The sequence below is a fragment of the Tupaia chinensis genome, unplaced genomic scaffold (assembly GCF_000334495.1).
Source record: "Tupaia chinensis unplaced genomic scaffold, TupChi_1.0 Scaffold000565_1, whole genome shotgun sequence".
Lineage (NCBI taxonomy): Eukaryota > Metazoa > Chordata > Mammalia > Scandentia > Tupaiidae > Tupaia > Tupaia belangeri.
The window spans coordinates 357454-377471 of NW_006160078.1; the positions used below are offsets into that span (position 1 = coordinate 357454).

The 20018-nt window shown below is 37.5% G+C and overlaps 1 pseudogene; it reads right to left on the minus strand.

Annotated features, from left to right (window-relative positions):
- Positions 1–13958: 13958 nt before the first annotated feature.
- LOC102472763 (5'-AMP-activated protein kinase catalytic subunit alpha-1 pseudogene) lies at positions 13959–19684 on the minus strand (annotated as a pseudogene).
- Positions 19685–20018: the final 334 nt, after the last annotated feature.

Sequence of the window (20018 nt, forward strand, 5' to 3'; positions counted from 1 at the left end):
ATTTAAAGCTCCTATTTGAAAGAAAATAGGAGATTAGAAAATAAAACTTAGATAGAGCACATTATTTTTTATACCCTGCCACTTTTTGATACATAATGATGTTTATCCATATGGATATACCTTTGAAATGTGTGGGTATGCTGGTGCTTAATCTACCTTGTTTGAGATATTAACTGTCTTAGAAATGAGTGTGTTCCTAAGTATCTAGTATATTTTATAATTCTGTTATTCCTCTAAAAAATATTTCTAGGAGTGGCCTGAGAAAATGAAATACCTCAGCACCTGAAATACCTGAGTGATACTTGATACTTTGAGAAGAACTTCATTTTCTGTCCCTGTTTTCCTACGGAGATATTCTGATGTACACTTCTCAGTGAGCTTTAGTATTAAAGATGAAGGTGGTGATAAGCAATTTGGGAGAAAAGATTCTTTGTAGTCTCAACCCTAAGGGAAAGGTAATTATTCTCCTAGGTGTTTGACAGAGGCATTGTTTTGAATGGCAAGGGGCCAGAAAGGTCTGGAAAATCATGACCATTGTTTCTGACAGCAGTTGGGGTGTTGATCAGATTAAGCAAGACCAACAAGCTGCATTTTGAGTGAGCACTGAGAATTCTTGGGAGCTTGTCTCTCTTTGTGTATGCCACACCAGCGCCCTGGCCCTTGACTGTTGTCATTCTGATGGATAGCTGGAGCTTAGGCTTAGGTGCAAGGACAGCTGAAGGTAGGGAAGGGTGGTTCTCTTGAAAGAAAACTGGTTAATCTAGGGCTATGCTACTTGAACAAGGTATGCAGAGGTTTTAGAAACCTGTTTTCCTGGAGATTCAATTTTTCAAGACAATTTGAGGTAAACCCCATCTTTTTTATATTAAAGGAAACTACATAGATATATTATGAACTAGAAGACAAAACTGTATGAATTTTTAATATAAAATCAGAGATTTTAAAGAAACTAAAAGCTCATGATAGATTTAAGCAGCCTCCCTTACTTCTATTACAGTGAATAGGTAAAAATTCTGGTCTGTATTTACAAGCCCTGCATTAAGCATTTTTAAGCAATTAGATAGGATTTATGATGAATCTGGAAGGGATTAGAACTTTCTGGAAAACTGGAAGTTTTAGACTGAAATATTTAAAATTGAAAACGGTCAGTCTTCAGGCTGAATATGACACATAGGTTGAATTTAATCAACAGTACGTTTCATTTTATCTATGATATGTTATTTTTTTTCAATTGGTTGCTAGCATTTATAAATCAAATTCCTCCTAAAAATCCACTTTCTTTTGCTTTTTCAGGCTTTTGCCATAGGGCATGTATGCTCACTAGAGAGAGAGAGAGAGAGAGAGAGAGAAAGAGAAAGGAAGAGAGAAATCATCCTTTGGGAGAATGGCCATGCCTCAGTCCCTTTTCATTCTCTTCTCAGGATTTTGGACACACATACTCACATGTCCCTGACATGATTTTCAAACTGTGAGGGCCAAGACTCAAATCGCAGTTGGCTATGTGGGAGCCCAACACCTTAACTATCATGCCACCTGCTAGCTAGCCTCCCAAAATCCAGTTTCTTAAAAAGAAAAAAGGGGTGTGTGTGTGTGTGTGTGGTGGATTTGGCAATACTCAGTCTGGTCTTTTGAGTAATACCACTCAGCTAGAGCTATTCCCTTCACACAGTATTATTCTAGCTCATCCTAGTTCTGACCCTGCTTCCTTTTCTATGTTACCTGCCTGGCCTCTGTAGTTCTTTCTGTTTGTGACGGCTCCTTCAGCTAAGATACCACTGACATTTGAGGTACAGCCTTATCATAGGATTCATCCTTCCTCCTCATTTTGGTCTTTTGCCTACCTGATGACTGTGCTATTATGGTAATCTATACAGGAGTTTAGATTTCTTTGTAGTCTGAGGACTAGTCTTCATAGAAGTATTGATTCTTTTTTTTTTTTTTTTTTTTGAGAAAGACATTTTTTGTTATAGGACACATGCACTTGCCAGAGAGAAAGAGAGGGAGAGACAGAGAAAGCGAGAAGTCATTCATCAGCCGGGATGGCCACGCTATAGTCCTTTCTCCTCCATTCTCCTCCCAGGATCTTGGGCACACATGCACACCAGGCATGATTTTTGAAGCCACCAGGTCTGGGAGTCCAATGACGTAAGTGCTATGCCATCTGCTGGTTTTTACTCCGTGTGTGTGTGTGCGCGCGTGCACGTACATGCGCACATGTGTATTTTCAGTTCACTTGCCAGAGAGCTCACTTGCTGCCAGAGAGAGACAGAAGGAGATAGAGAAAGCACCCATACAATGGGCACAGTCACACTATTCTCTCTTCTCCATCTCCCATCCTATTGAGATTCACATGTACACATGTCCAGTGTGATTTTTAAGCCATCAGGGCCTGGATTCAAACTGTGATTGGCTATGTGGGATCTGACTGACTTAACAACTAGAATATGGAGCCAGCCCTGATTTTAGTGTATGCAGACAAGCTGTGGAGCACTGTCTATATGAAGACTGTGCTTATAGCTTGTGTTTGCTACTTTTATATCACGGATTTACTGCAGAAGCTGCCTTTTGCCTCTTCACCCACTCTTTGACTAAGTGAAGGTAACCCTTTAGGTTTTCATGATTCGTTTTAAAACTTAATGTGAACAAGGCAAGTGACAGTGTTGGTATGGGGAGAATTTGTAGAACACTTGGTTGGTTGTCAGCCTGGAGTGTTAGAGAGAGACCCTTACATAAGGAATTAGGGTCCTTGGACACAATCCTAACTCTGCATTTATTGGATGTTCTCATACGTGATGCCTAATTGGTGATGCTTCACTTCCTCCTCTGATTTGGATGTTATAATATTTCCTCTGCCTTGTCTCTCTCATAAGCTTATTGAGAAGCTCAAATGTAATAATGTAAATGAAATAATTTAGAAAACCATAAAAATGTTAGAAATTTAATATTCATCTGAATATTAAATTATATTATATTATATTCATCTGAAATTCTAAATTGGTAGGCTGTCTAACTAATCTCTTTGCACTCTTTGCACTGTGACCAATAATCCCCAATATAGCTAAGTACTTAGTAGCTGTATTTCCTGATGGTGATGTCGTTTTCACTTTTAGAGACTGAAGAAAAAAATTCAGTTACAACAAATATATCTTTATTGTCCAAGTTGGACCTTAAAATTGTAAAAGAGTATGTTGCTATCCCTTTTTCTGTGAATACTAGAGTTATCTAACACTAGCTCCAAACAAGAAATAATAAAGTTATATAAAGATGTGTTTGATTTTTATAGGTTTGGAGGTCACTGAGACTCAGCTTTATATTCATTATTTGCTAACACCATTTTTCTTTCATACACTGTGGATTTGTGAGGGTCTTTTTCCTTTCAGGCAGTCAGGAATATGAATTTGTTTTATATTGATTTGCTTACAGTAGTTGGTATAACAGCATCTTGTAGCAGACATGCTGCTGGTCATATCTTGTTTTACCTTTTATAAAAATTTTAGTGTTTCTCTCGTTGGTGGCAAAAACATCAATGTTTCTCCTTGAACAATTCTGAACAAGTTGTTTGATGTTTTCTGGCTTAGCTCTTAAATCTTGTGTGGTGTGGATTACAAAAGAAAAAAAAGACATTAGGGATTCTACCATCAATCTCATTCTTCAGAGCTTTCAAAAGAAAACTTTGAAAGGCACTAGATTTTCTGCAGCCGGGGTGGTTTCTGGCATTTACATTTGTAGAGATGGGTTGCACAATAATCCTTTTCAATGAGAAAGCAGAACACCATTTGTTCTGTTTCTTATGGTGTCCCATGGCCAGAATTTTAAAAAGTATTTTAGTGTTTGAAATGTAGAGTTTAGGATTATGGACACAATGATAGCCTGTACAAAGTCATTTATTTTTTAGTTTCATTACTATTTCTTTGAAGAAGCCAAGAAATTGCTAAGAAACTTATATTAATATTTTAGATAGATTTATCCTATACGAGTACTTTTAAATTATACTTTAGGTGACAGAATTATTCCAAAGTCTCATATTTATAAATAAATTACTAATGATCATTATTCCATTAATATTTATATATTTTTTTATAACATTGGTGCCAACTGGTTGTAAGTTTTCCCAAAGCATTTTCTTAAAGCACTGGGTCTGTGAGATGCTTTCTCAAAGTAGGATTCAGTGGCAAAATGTTAACAAAGTTTGGAGTCAGCTTACATCTTGATCCCTGTTCTTTCAACATATTTACCTCTTCTTCTTGTGCTGTTTGGTGCAGAGAAGTGATAACTTACTTTAAGAACATGAAAAGCAGCCTCATTAGTTCCCCTGCTATAGATATGATATTATTCATAGCCTTTGACTTCAGCTGTTCAAGCCTCTCACTGACATTAATAGCAGAACAGGCTGGCATCTCTTCACCATGACTAAGGTGACCACATAATTTAATGTCTAAATTGAGATACTTTAGAATGAAGAAATGCTATTAATAATTACACTTGACAAAAGGCATAACCGGGACTATATTGGGTAAACTGGGACCTTTGGTCACCCTCTAGTAGATGAGCTTACCTCATCTTCAAAGCTTACCCACCTACTGACCTCTCCATAATGACTTTTCAGGATTTCTCAATAGAAAGTAATTTTTTCACTGTACCAACATCTAATTTTATTAAATGTATTATCTTCTACCTATCTTAATAGTTACCTATGTATATTCCATATCTCTCCTATTAGGCTATAAGTGTATAAATACATATTTTGTATTTACACCGTCTTTCCATCTTCAGTGACTATTTATATTACTCTATGATAATAAGTACCAATAAATATTGTTGAATGTGTGAGTAAATGAATGGATGAATAAAGAGCTCAACACTAAGTCTGATAGTTTTCCCAACTGTTATTTTTTTCTCTTTTAAAATAAATGGTCTGCACTCAAGCTATTTCACTATCACATATTCCTCATAAACCTTACTTTCTCCAGGCAATTTTGATTTTCCCTCTTATTTATTTTCTATATCCACATTTGTCTAGGGACCTTTTAGATCTATGGTGTATCTGCTTTATTCCTACTGTCAAACTCTAGGTTCCTCCTGCATTGTTCTTAGTTGTATACAAAAGCCTCATAGCTAGTTACCTTGTTTTGAATTTTTTTTCAAATCTCATTTTGGACATTACATGCCTAATCTACCTAAAGTAGAATTTCAGTGTTTCTCCTTCATTTTAGAGCTAAGAACACTTTCCGACAGCCTATAGTCTAAAATTTGAACTCCTTGATGTGGCATTTAAGACTTTTCATTAACTGAGTATAATTTACAGATTTAACATGCGTTTTTGATTTTCCATTCCTTGTCTTTAAAATTAGTCCTCATTACCTATTCCTTTGCCTAAAAAAGCAAGTTCAAATTTGATTCTTTTTAAATTTTCCAGCCTTGTCCCTTGCTGTTTTTTTCCTCCATGTTCTGCACTCTCTCTACTACCAAACTACTAACAATTCTCAGATCATTTCTTAAATAGCCATATCCTTGCATGTGATACTTAGTCAAAGAACTTCTTTCTTTTAATGCATATATATTATTCATACCACTCATTCTTTTAGACTTATCATAATTATGGCCCTCTGCGTGATCTTTTTCTCCTCATCTTTCCCTCTTCAATCATTGTTAGGTGTTTGCACTCTGTGTTACTATTTGCAAAGCTCTGATAAAACCTGTCTCATAGTGAAATCTGTTTCTTCTGCACATTGAGTGTTTCTTGAACCTGGGGACTTAGTTTTACTTCATTTATATCTTTTGGCCCTGAAGCTGATTAGTATGTAATAACTTTTCAACAAATATTGAGAGTAATATCATTTATGGTTAACAGTTATTGAACACTTGCCATGTACTAGGTATTGCCTTGTTTAGTTTAATTTACTTTAATTTAATCCTCATAACAATTTCTGAGGAAGACATTCTTTTTTTTTTTTTAATAATTATTTCTTTTGGGGCCAGCTGGTAGGGTAGTGGTAAAGGCACTCCACTCCCATGGGGTCAAGAGCAGTTCGAGTCCTGGACCCAGTGACTTGAAACTCAGGTCAGGCACATGTGTATGTGTGCCCAAAATCCCAAGAGGAGAATGGAAGAGAAAGGGTTGCAATGTGGCCATACCTCTGGTGGGTGATTTCTTACTTTCTATCTCTCTGTCTCTCTGGTGACCGCACATCCCCTATAGCAAAAATCTCTGCAAAAATTATGTATTTAATTTTATTTATCATTTTTATTTTTAAACTTGCTACTGGGCACACACACTCAACAGATAAAGAGAGAGGGAGGGAGGGAGGGAGGGAGGGAGAGAGAGAAAGAGAGAGAGAGAAAAAAAAAAGAGAGAGAGAGGAAGGAGTGTGAAAGCACACTACCAAGTCCAGGACTTGAACCACATTCAGCCATGTGGAAGTCCAGTCCTCAACTACCACACCACCTGCTGACCCTGAGGACGGACGGCATTCTTAATATCCCCATTTTATAGGTGAGGAAATTTAGAGGCTTGAGGAGGTTAAGTAATTTACCCAAAGACTCACAATTACAAGTGACATAACCAGTATCAGAAAACAGTCTACCAGGGACGGACCAGCAGTTAGCATAATGGCTATGTTACTGGTGTCCCATGTAGTCGACCGCTGTTCGAGTCCTGGACCCAGTGGCTTAAACTCACGCTGGGCGCATGTGTGTGCGTGCCCAAGATCCCGAGAGGAGAATGGAGGAGAAGGGATTGCAGCATGGCCATTCCCCCTGGGGGGTGATTTCTCACTTTCTGTCTCTCTGTCTGTCTCTGTGTGGGGAGCACATGCCCCCTATTGTAAAAACCACCCAAAAAAAAAAAAAAAAAGAAAGAAAAGAAAACAGCCTACCAAAACAGAAAGCTAATACTTGGCTTATTCATGGAAGAGATTTTCCCCTTTTTTCCTTCTATCAATTATTTTTTGTATTTTAATGCTCAGTCCCAAAATCTACTTATTATTTTTTCTATGACTTTCTATCTATATAGTAACTCATTTGGTTACGTGTGTCAAAAGTTCAGTGCTTTAGTATGAATGCTTGATGCCTATCATTTTTATTTTTTATATATTTTTAAGTAATTATTTATTTATTATTATTTTTAAATTTGCTATAAGAGTACATGTGCCCAGCAGAGAGATAGAGAGAGAAAGGGAAAGTGAGAAAGGAAGCCACTAGGTCCAAGACTCAAACCATGATCGGCTATATGGGAGTCCAGCACCTTAAACACCATGCCACCTATTGGCCCCTTGTTTTTCTAATCTATCTATAGTTTTTATACTCACTTTTATTTCTGGACATGGATTATGTTCTTTGTTTAAATGACACTCTGACCATCAGAGGATCCCCATTTGCACGTACTTACTACAGTCTGGACATTTAGTGGAACTTAACAAGAGTTCTTGATTTAATACCATATGTAGTTAGCTATTGTTATTGTTTTTCCTTATATTAAGTCTCTGTAAGATTGGAGGTAGCTTGGATTCTGACAGGGTGAACCAATTTGAAGATTTATCCTTGTCAATTTCTCTTCACTAAGGAAAGAGTTAACTAATTTCAACGAAGAACTAGCTAACATCAAGCAAAATAGACTTGACACATCAAAATAGTGACATCACCAATGGCATAAACACTTGGTGTGAAAAAATCTTTTCAAGTGATGAAATTCATCTCCCTCTAGAAACAGAAAAGGAAACTGAAACAGTATTTGTTATTACTTGCCATGCTTAAAATCCTTCTCCTTGGGCCTCAGAGCCTGAATGGAGAACTGAGATCTCCTGGCTATTTCAGGTCCTGAAACATTTCTACCATGAAAAGAGGCGTCTGTGAGTGAACATGTAAAGGGTTAAATGCAAATGCTTTGCACCTAAGAGTATTCCTGAATCTGACCAGCCATCTTTACCACTGCTCCACAATGCTAATGCAGTGTGGGAAGGTCCTGGGTTCCTGCCCAGGGCCTCCCTATACTCCTGACAGGGAAGTATGCCTGTGATCATGGCTGGCTGGACCTGGGAGTGGATTGTGGCATGAGGACTCTGTTGAAGGTATCTCTCTCAAAATAAATAAATTTATGATAGTGATCTAGAATGGGAACTTGGCTCTATGTAAGATTGTTTTCTGGATGCCACTGGGTTTCAAAGCACAATAATGAGTTACAGAACAGGACAAGCAACCAAGCCCTAAGAGAGGATTAAAGGATTTATTATTGATAGTTGGCTTGTATAATACATCAAGCCAACTAGATGCAGCTGGTCAGGATACTGGGGGAGAGGTTTTTAAACTATTTTTTCCCCTTTCTTTTTTTAAAAGTTTTTGTCATAGAGCAAATGCATTCTCCAGAGAGACAGAGAGAGGGAAATTGAGAAATCACTCCCACACCCCCAAGGGAAAGGCCACATTTCAATTCCTTCTCCTCCATTCTCCTCTTGGGGTTTTTGGCATTCGTGCACACACACCTGGCATGATTTTCAAGCCATCATGTCTGGAACTCGAACTATGGTAGACCATCTGGGAGTCCTGTTCTTTAACCATCATACTGCCTGCTGGCCTTACTACCCTGTTTCTTTACTAAAGGCTAACTTGGGCTTTTGAGAGAAGAGGTAAAACTGGATGACTAAGTGACCAAATGTATTGTACCTGTCTTTTGGGGTGTCCAAGAATTACTAATGGTATCTGGAAAATCTTTCATTTTTTTAAATTATATAATCAAAAATACAGTTGAAATGAAATTGAAGCATTCTGAATCATGAATTTATTCTGAATGAGGCTGTGAAACTTATGTCCTTGTGAGTAAATGATGGTCTCAAATAAGGACTTCCTACACAACCATTATTTATTTATTTATTTTTGAGAGGGTTTTTTGCTATAGGGCGCGTGCGCTCGCCAGACAGACAGAGAGAGACATAGAGACAGAAAGCGAGAAATCACCCCCCCAGGGGGGATGGTCACGCCACAATCCCTTCTCCTCCATTCTCTTCTCGGGATCTTGAGCACGCATGCACACGAGCCCGGCGGGAGATTTAAGCCACCGGGTCCAGGACTTGAACCGTGATCGACTACGTGGGAATCCAGCGACATAGCCATTACGCTAACTGCTGGTTCCCCTACACAACCATTATTACCAGAGAATATATGTTGCATAAACTGGTCCTGCCAACCTGCCAAATCGGGCAGAATTATTTTTTAGGCTTTAATACAAGCTGGTTAATTTCAATAAAAATTAATTTTTGTTCAAGTGATGGAAGACTATTTTTTTGTTTGAGGTTATCCTAAAGGCTACAATAGGTTTTCTGTCAACAGCATTGCACCTTGTAATGGCTTAAATTAATATTTACTTTGGACATAAAAAATAAATTTCCTGAAGGAAAATGGAGTTTAAAGGCAGAGAGCTGTGATGAATTTTAAATGTACATTCAATTCTCTGCCACATGGATACATACACACTTTCATGCATTTATGCACATTCACAAGTTTATTGAAAATGTATTCAATTTAATAGTATTCAATTATTATGTTTAAAGCATTCAATTACATTTTATGAAAGGTAAAAAGATCTTGAAGTCTTTAGGGAAGATACTTCATATATGTGGATTACATATTATTCATTAATTCATTCACTTAACACATATTTATAGATCACCTACTATGTCTAGGCATTGTGCTAGTCCTGGTCATACATAGCAAACAAATTAATTTGTGGTTACTAGGCTCATGGAACTCACAATTTGTTTGTTTGTTTGTTTTTGAGATGTTTTTGGTATAGGATGCGTGCACTTGCCAGAATGACTGAGAGAGACAGAGAGATAGAAAGTGAGAAATCACCTCTCAGGGGATGGCCACGGTGCAATCTCTTCTCTCCATTCTCCTCTCAGGATCCTGGGCAGGCACATACATGCTCCTGGTCTGAGTTTAAACCACCGAGTCCTGGACTCAAACTGTGGTCTACTACGTGGGAGTCCAGTGACATAGCCATTATGCCAACTGCTGGCCCCTACAATTTATTTATTTGAGAAGTCTTAGATCAAAATAATATTTAGATACATGTATAATTAAAGCTGAGATGAGTGCCTTGAAAGGACGGAACATATTTCATGAGTATGAGATGTACAGCAAAAGAATCAGTCTGAGATTGCACTAACGGTCAGGGAAGAAAAAGACTTCGGAGTTGAACTAGAAGGACATCCATAAGATAAAATGTGGTTACTATCTTAAGGAAGATAGTGAAATACCATTAAATCAAGGGATAATAAAGTAAAATTTGAGTTGGGAAAGTCAAAGACTTTTGGTAGGAGTTAGTGGCCGAGTCTTGAATGAGTTATGAGTTGCACAGATTTGGGGCTTTAGATTTTCTGATATGTCTGTTAATGACTAGTTTATTATTATTCTTCTGTTTTGTGATTTAGTTTTTTTTATCTAATGATTTATTTATTCATAAACCTTAGAGTTCTAGCTATGACAGGCTCTGTGATAAGCATTGAGGAGTAAGTACATAAAGAATAAGAGCTCCCATCTAGAGAGTAAGACAAGCATCACAACAATGTCCTGTATGATTTCTGTATCATTCAAGCATTTTCCAATTGTTTCTTACATATTAGTCCAATAGACCAAGTAGCTTTCCTTATTTCTCAAGTGACGTTCTTTATTCTATCTTCTAGATAAGCAGCTTTACAAGGCACAGATGGACGTTCTGTTAATAGAATGTTATCAAGTGATGTGAACTGTGTCATTAGTAACTGATTACTAATCACAGGAAAAGTATTACATTCTAGAAAAAATACTTTAAAAAAAGTAATAGATTAAAGGTTACCACTGTTGGAATACCTTGTTCTTTCTCTTGAGCCCCTTTATTCTAGATGTTTTTTGAGTAAGAACAAAAGGGAGGAGTTTCAGGAAGCACGAGGGAGAATTGAACATAATCTGTAGTTCATGTTATTAGTGCCAGTGCCCACAGTGTGAGCCATGGTCACTGAACCATTTGACAGAAGTATATGTCATACGTCACATATACCAAAAATCACTGATGGCTAGACCTTAAGTTTCAAGGAAATATCCTTACCAGTTCAAAACTGCTTTTCTTGAACCATCAGCTGAACTTACTATTGTAAGTAGTTAGATTACTTATGATATTGTGTGATCAACGAAATGTTGGGGGAAAAGGAATAGAAGATAACTGTAGACAGCAGAGATAGTGTAATAAGAGAGTGGAATAGGGCAGAGCATCAGACATGGGGTAAAAAACATATATACATGAAAATAGAAATGGAATATTATGGATGATAACATGCATGATTAAGCCATTATCCAGTTTATTCTAGATGGGAAACCACATTTTGTATGTTGTGATGATGCTCAGGAAATGAATGTAAATTAATAAAAAAAAATTTCAGAAGAAAAAAAAAATATATATAAGGCATAAACCTGAGACCTACTAGTAATTTGTAGGGTCCAGTGCAAAGTGAAAATGGCGGGCTCCATAAAAAAAAAAAAAAAAAATCACTGATGGACTTCAGGTGAGATCTTTGAGAGCATAGTGCATGACTTAAATATTTCTTCTTTCCACCTAGAGAGAGTGATAGATTCATTTGCTCATTCATTATTCAGTCCAATTTCTTTCATTTATTCAACACATTTTTTGTTTTCTCCTGCCCCTGTTTATCTATTGAGAACTAGATAGAGTGTGCATGTTAAAGTACTAAGAGAGCCCTGTGGAGACTTGTGCTTGTCAAACTCTCTTTCAGTAAGGGTAATAAAGGCAGGAATGAATTTCTATGTGTAAGGGTCCATCCTAGGTGAAGGGACTCAACAGTGAGAGAAGCATACAAAACAATATCTGTCTTAATGGAATTCACATTTTACCTGGAAACATTGAAAAATTGAAAACAGATCAATAAATGAAATTTTAAATGTGTTACAGATAAATCTTATAGAAAAAGGAGAGGAGGAAGAAAGGGGAGAGAAATAACAAGGAAGTGGTGATGTTGGTGGTTCTGCAGTGATAGCTGAATGACCCCAGGCCTTGCTGAGAGGGCGATATCTGCATAGAACCTGGAGAAGATCACGGTACATAGTAGTTGTTCACCAAACATTTGTTAAGTGAACAAATAATGTTATAGCATAAGGCAAGGTTTACCTGTTGGACCAAGCTGGTAAAGGTGTTCAGATTATTATGTTTGCCTATTTCTTAAAGCCAAATGTCAATTTTATGACATTGCAAAGAGCAACTGGCCCTACCAGAATTTAGGGAGTGGAAGGAATAGGTGGGAAGAAGGAATGGTCCAGGACAGACTTAAAGAAGGAAATGATGGAAGCAAATCAAAGGTGTTCAGAGAAAATACTCAACTAAAAGTAACTTCGGAGGCTACCTGTAACCTCACCTTTTCAGTAGATATCAAACTATATCTTTCTGCCTTACCAGTCTACATAGGTTATCATTCTTCTCCCTTAGACCATACTTCTGCTTAAGATTTGCATTGTACTTTCTTAGAATCAAATAGGCGTGTGCATTTTTGTTTCTTAAATCAAATTCTTGATCATTCTCTTTGAAAACTTTTTCAGGCTGTTAACAAAAATAAATTATCAGTAATTGCTAGTAATAGCTGATTTGTCTGGGATTATCACTGAAGTATAAAATGCAATTTAGAATCTCATTATGATTATTATTCCATTTCATTCACTAAATACGGTGACCTTCTAATTTAGAAATTTAAGATACTTATTATATAAATGTTATAATGGTGCTGGCATAATTGTGATTATGTTTTTTTCAGTTTCCTTTCCATTTGTTTATATTATCTTTTGTTTTATAGGCTTTGGGGAATGTGGTGGGGAGCTAATGGCATTTTTCCAACTGACTTTTATGAATCCAGATTTTTCAAAAAGAATTATTTTTATTTAATTTTATTTATCACCATTATTATTATTTTTAAATTTATTATAGGGCATGTGTACTCACCAGAGAGAGAGAAAGAGAGAGAGAAAGAGAGAGGGAGAAAGCAAGCAGCCAGGTTTGAGACACAAACCATGGCTAGCCATATAGGAGACCCGTGTTTTAACCACCGTGTCACATGCTGGGCCCATGAATCTAGATATTAGAGACTGGTTAAACTGTAAAACAATGCTATTCTTCTCACTATTTTACTTCTTGAAAAGATACAGCTTAATGTTAACATGGAATGGGTTAATTATTCTTATTTTTAAATGAATTAATAAATATTTAAATTTTTTCTCAGGGCCACATGATGGTACAATAGTAACATAACTAAACTCTCAGGGGGAAGATTCTGGGTTCATATGTGACCTAGGACCTCCTTGATCATGCCAGGTGCACGTGTATGTGCCCAAGGTCTAGACTGGCTCAGCCTGGGGATGGATCAGAGTATGAGGACCCTATAGAGAGGTGCCTGCCTCTCTGTTTCTTCCTTTCTCTCTTTCACTCTGTTTCATGGAAGAAGTAAATAAGTAAAAATTTTTAAAAGTATATAAAATTTTTCTTAATTTTAATTTCTGATACAATAAATACCAATAAATACAACACTGAACAAAAGCTATTTGGGGGCCTCAATAATTTTTAAAAGTCCTCAGAGTAAAGAATATGAGAACTGCTAGGTGGAGGTCAAGAGTATGAGCATTGAAATTAGACTAACTGCCTACTACTTCTTAGTGTCAGGGGAACCTAGGTAAGATATGTACCCCTACAGTGCCAGTTACTTTACCTGTAAAATGGGATTGGTCATTTAACCTGATTTTACCTGTTATGGGACTATTTTGAGATATAACTGAAAGAAGGCACAGGACAGCAGTGTATGGCATATAGTAAACATTCAGTAAATGTTTAGTAGTGGAATTTGATCAGCTTAATTATCTTTTTTTCTTTAACTGTGCAAGAATTTTAATTAGATTTGCACCAATGTCAAAAATTCTGTTGTATGACTTCCAGGTCAGGGAGTTATCCTAACAGGACAAGAGTCAAGTGACGTCAAGGATGAGGTACGAGAAACTTCTGAGGATTTTCCTTGAACTTCAGAATCTGAATCATTCCTTTGGCAAGATCTTTGGCAAGATCGATAGTTGCTAACTGATCCTGATCTCTGTGAAACAGCAATCCCTGATTTGGCTTCTATAATTTCATCATCAATACTACAGAAATCCAGTAAGTTCTACTATCCACTTGGTATAACTGAATACTCACTTTGGAGAATGTACTTGTCACAGGATTCTTCCTTCATACACACAGATAATAAGGGTTTACAAACTTCCATTCATAATCCAACTGTTTAATTGCTCTACATACTTCTGCCATTTGGTCGACTTTGACTTCTAATTCCCAAATGCCATTTTGCTTTCCTTACACCTTGGTGTTTGGATTTCTGTGGATTTAATTCATTGAGAGTATGGCATGCCCTTGGTGTTTCAGCAACCAAAAATGGTACTCTTTTAGGATGGGGCTGATTCAAGTGGTGATCATCAAGAAAAGAATCCAGCAGGCTTGTTGCCAAATAGAAATCTTTGGCTTCATTCATTATTCTTCTGTTATCTATTATGAGGTTATAGACAACTGTCAAAGGGTCCTGGTGATTTCTATTATAAAGGCAGGTGAGAACCTCCTCTTCTGAGCATTCAAATTTTTATTTTATTTTTTCTTTTTTTGGAGAGGTTTTTACTATAGGGCGCGTGTGCTTTCCAGAAAGACAGAGAGAACCAGAGAGACAGAAATCAAGAAATCACCCCCCAGGGAGGATGGCCATGTTGCAATCCCTTCTCCTCCATTATCCTCTTGGGATCTTGGGCACGCATGCACACGCGCCTGGTGTGAGGTTAAGCCACCAGGTCCAGGACTTGAACCACGGTCAACTACATGGGAGTCCAGCGCCATAGCCATTACATTAACTGCTGGTCCCTCAAATTTTTCACATTCTTCTTTTAAGGCTTCATCATCAATCATGGTTGAACAATATGATGGATCCTCAGGAAAGAGATATTTTGGAAGGTCCTGTTTAAACCATTCATGTTCCCTGATATCTTTGATTGTGGCCCTCTTCATAGGATCCACCTGCAGCATATGTTTCAAAAGGCTAATCACAGACAGATTTAAACAATGAGGGGTATAAAAGATCCCATCACATATCTTCGTAAAAAGAGTTGGCAAGTGATCATCATCAAATGGAAATGCTCCACATAATAAAGCATACAGAATAACCCCACTGCTCCATAGCATCTACCTCAGGGCCTGCATACAATCTTCCTAAAATTACTTCTGATGCAACATAGTTGGGTGAGTCACAACTTGTTCTTAAAAATTCACTATCTGACATCATGTTTGAAAGACCAAAATCAGCTATCTTTGCATTCATGTGTGCATCAAGCAGGACATTTTTGGATTTCAAATCTCTATGGACCACCACAAGCCTGTGACAATAATCCACACCGGAAAGGATTTGTTGGAATAGACATCGACTTTCTTTTTTATCCAGCCTTCCATTTTTTACAGATATAATCAAATAGCTGTCCTCCTGAGACATGTTCCATCACTATGAAAATATCAGATGGGGTACTGATGACCTGGTACAGTTTAATTATAAGAGGATGCCTGAAAAGTTTCAGATTCTGAATTTCTTGGCAGATTTTTCTTACCACATCAAGACTCTGAATTTTCTGTCAATTGAGTATCTTCACAACAACTTTATGCCCAGTCAACTCATGTTTGCCAACCTTCAGTTTGCCAAAGGTGCCAACCCCCAGAGTATCCCCCAGGATGTAGTGGCTGATCTTCACCTGCTGGTCGTGCTTCTGCTTCTCTGCTGTCACCATCTTTCTCCAGGCACCAGCTCCATATCTGAGGTGATCAGATTAACTGCCTTTCCCAAGGTCATACAAAGTATCGACCTCGGGACATTTTTTGAATTCTCATGACTCCTCGTTGGTTTTCTGGTGATTTCATCAGCCTTTAGTTCCAAAGGTGATCAGAGCCATAGAATCATCACATTATGATTTCCCTTTGGAAATTAAAACTGGGGTAAAAAGAAAGATTCTTTTTTTCTGTCAGATGTTTTGGAAAGTAAAAATGATTGTAATACTAGTTCGTCATAATTAATGACTATTTTGTTTTCTAACCACTTACAAACTAATAATCTTCAGTCCTATAAGATAAATAGAACAGATGATTTTGTCTCTTTTTAATAGATGAGGAATTCTGGGACTCAGGGAGGGTTAAATGACTTGCCTAACATTTCATGACAGATAAGACATTAGATGCCAAGCCTCCTAACTCCCTTGTGTTATATTATGCAGCTGTGCAGCTTTGTAAATATTATCTAATCTAACTTCTTTATTTCAGAGAGGAAATGAGTCCCAGAGAGGTGATGTGACTTTCTAAGGGCACAAAGGACCTGCAAAAGGAGCAGAAAAAGTTAAAAGAGTAAGTGTGGCTGGGAATTATTTTGCTTCTTTGTTATAGATTTTAGTTTACCCTACTTTAATGATGATAATTTTGTTTTCTTCTGATTTGGGTTGTATGAATACTGCAGGGCTATTGTTTTAGTGTTTGGAGTGTTACTGTCTGGGTAGTATATGTTTTGTCTAATCAGCTAGGTTATTTTATGGCCCTTCTTTCTGTGTTCTTTGTGTTTAAAACCTCAGCCTCTTTGTGTTGTGGATATTGTTGGAAGCAATTGGCATTAATTTGCACCCAGAGATACACTGATTCTTTCTCAGGACTGAGCTGCTCTTTAGACATTTAAATTTCTACATATGTACTTTTTGTTCTAGACTGGGTGGTCTGTTTGTTCTTTTTTTGGAAAAGGGAGGAGGAAACAAATCATTTAATATTGATGTCAAATTGTTGGAGCACTGTCTGTTTTTGTAGGAAGGACCTATAGTATAATGTCTAAAAACTATTATTTCTGATCCCTTGTAGGCTTTGTATTAGAACAGCTGCATGTGTTGTGTTTGTAATTATTTAGTTAAAAGGATGTTAAAAGTATAAAGTAGAATGAGGACACTAAATCTCTTTAGCATTATTGTTTTTTCTTTATGTTGCCACATGACATCAGTCCTATCTAGGGTGGTCTAAGAGAACAACAAAGAACATGGAAATTGTTGAATAACTGGGAGAGTGAACTTCATTTATGGGAGAAATTGTTGAATAACTGGGAGAGAGTTTCATTTATGGTTCTCAAGACTTAAAGATTGTATATGACAAATGGGACTATTCATGACTTAATGAGACAAGTGAGGGTTATTTACAGGCTAATAATTTGATGGCTCTTTGAACAGATGTACTTAAGTGTTTATTTAGAGGTGAGTTTGAGGGTGGAAGGTCAAGGTGAAGAAAGAACACCACTAGTGGCAGCTCTCAACCTCATCTCTGTTATCTAAGTTTTGCCTCCCAAATTTCGCTTAGGAAAACCAAAACCCTGAGCTCCTCATATTCATACTCTTTAGAAGGCAATCATCCATGCCAGCAAATGGCATAGTTGTTACATCACTGGACTCCCACATGACTGACTATGGTTCAAGTCTCAGACCCAGTGGCTTGAAACTCACGCCAGGTGCAAGTGTGTGCCCAAGATACCAGGAGGAGAAGAGAGGAGAAGGAATTGTGGTGTGGCCATCCCCCATGGGGAGTGATTTCTCACTTTTCCTCTCACTGTCTCTGTCTCTCTCTCTCTCTGGTGAGAGTAAACAATAAATATAAAAAATTCTCTTCAAAAAAAACCCCCAAAACTGCTGGATCCAGGAGTCGAACTGCAGTCAACCATGTGGAGGTCCAGTGCCTTAAGCACTATGCCCCCGCTGGCCCCTGCATAGGCTTCTCGCTTTCTGTCTCTATGTCTCTGTCTGTCTGGCGAGCGCACGCACCCTATAGTGAAAACCTCTCCAAAAAAAAAAAAAAAAAAAAAGGGCAATCATGCTTAACATGCCTTTGTGGGAACTCACAGAGCATCCAGAACAGTTCCTTAAATAATTGCTTCTAGCCACATATATTCTTTCCCTCCTTGGAATTTGGGAAAACATTTGTTCTTTATCTTAATAAATTTGTAATAGTTTAATGCTCAAGAACCTTGTTCCCCTCTTTTGGGGCTCTGATTACCTGAGTGGTTAGCTTATCCCTGATATATCTCTGATTCTATAATATAAGAATGGATCTTCCAGATTAATACAGATAGACAATGTCTATTTCTTGAATAAATGAATAAAAGCGTGTCATATAAAACTTAGTCTGTTTGAAGCCTGACCTGTCATGTTGAAAACTAGAAAAAATGTCGGACTGACATTTCTGAAGAATAAATAACCACAGCGTGTTTTTGCAAACTCTAGGAATCATAACCATATATTTGTGCAAGGTACAAAAAACATTAACAAAGGTTATTTACCAATTTAAAAAATAATCTTCTAACGTTGTAAGGGTAAAATGTTTGTATTTCAAATTTACAGAATGATGTTGCTAATTGAACTCTGGAGTGGTTCCCTGGGCCCAAGATCACACATTGTGCTAAACACCAAATCAGGAAGAGACTCGGGTCTTCAGTTTCTTAGTCCTGTGTTCTACTTCATCCCCTTGCCTTGTTACCGGAAGAGCTTTAGTTCCTACCAGTTGAGTAGTGTTAGCATGTACTCTATGAGGGATCTGTTTCTAGGAGAGTTTTGTGGAACACTCCTTCTCAAGCAGATTCTCTGTAGCAGAGGTGATTATTTCCTGTAAGAGGATAGAATTCCATCAGTCATTCTGACTGCTGAATGCAGGAGCACACGAAGGCAAGTCAGAATCAGGAGCTGGCATTCATTAGCTGTCATTTTTCTCCTGGGCAAATTGCAACTCTTCCTGAAACACCTGCTCCTGTGTAGCCTCCTTTATAGTCAATCTGTTGGGTCTGATGGTTTGAAAAGACCCTTGACTTTTATGCCACTTGTTGTTTCCTGGACTTTACTGGCAGAATAATTAGGAGTAAGAAGTAAGGAGTTGTAAATTCTCAGGCTTGTGGAAGAGGTGCCTCTCTTTCTTTAATGACTTCCAATGGAGGTGAAGGGATGGTCAGATACCGTAAAATTCTCTCTTATTCTCCCCAGTTATATCTATTTAAGAAGTGCCATTCTTTCATGAAACCCTTTCTTGTTTTGAGCTAGCATTATTATTTTTGTAATAACTATGCATTCTTACCATAAATATAGAAGTAAAGTATAAAAACGAAGGCAAAAGTCATCCCAAATCTGATCACTCAGAGTTAACACTGACTGAGCACCTTACAGCGTCCATTTCTACCCTCTTTCTTTCTGGAATGCCCATGTGCCACAGATACTGTCTGGCTTATATTTACATGTTTTATCTCTCCCCCAGATTATAAACTCTATGAGGATAGAGCTTATGTCTCATATATCTTTGTACAATTTCTAACAAGGCATTGCATGTGTGGTAGGCTTGGGAATACTTTGTAAAATAAAGAAGTCAGAGTTATAAGTTCACTCTAAATCCTCATATTGCATACAATGTGCTCTCCTTAGAACAGATTGCAAATGGAATGTGATGATAGCAGAAGATTGGGGGAATTAGATAAAGGTAACAAGACACATAGATTTTCTTTGTTTCTCCTGGGCGTTTCACAGTCATGCTGGGGTGCAGCTCACAGGCACCCTGGTGATGAGCTCTGGTCTGCTGATCCACCCTCATAAGCTTAAATGTAACTCTCACAATGGGCACTGAGCGTAGCAATCAGGATTCAGAGCCTGATTGTTGAACTTTCACTGCCTTTGGATTCCAGTGATTTTTAGTAATGTGTGTCTCGGCAAAAGGATAGGGTATTAGCTCAAATGTCATGTTTAAAGGGTAGGCGGACTGTTCATGAGGTTCCAATCGTATAACCGTCAACAAAGTCTGGATTACAATATTAATAACAAGTCCGTTTGCGATCTCTTAATCAAAAATGAGGTGTTAGAACAAAGCTGTATCCCAGCAGATGGCCCAGAATTTCAGCCTTTTCAGTCTGGGCACGTTTATCCACAGG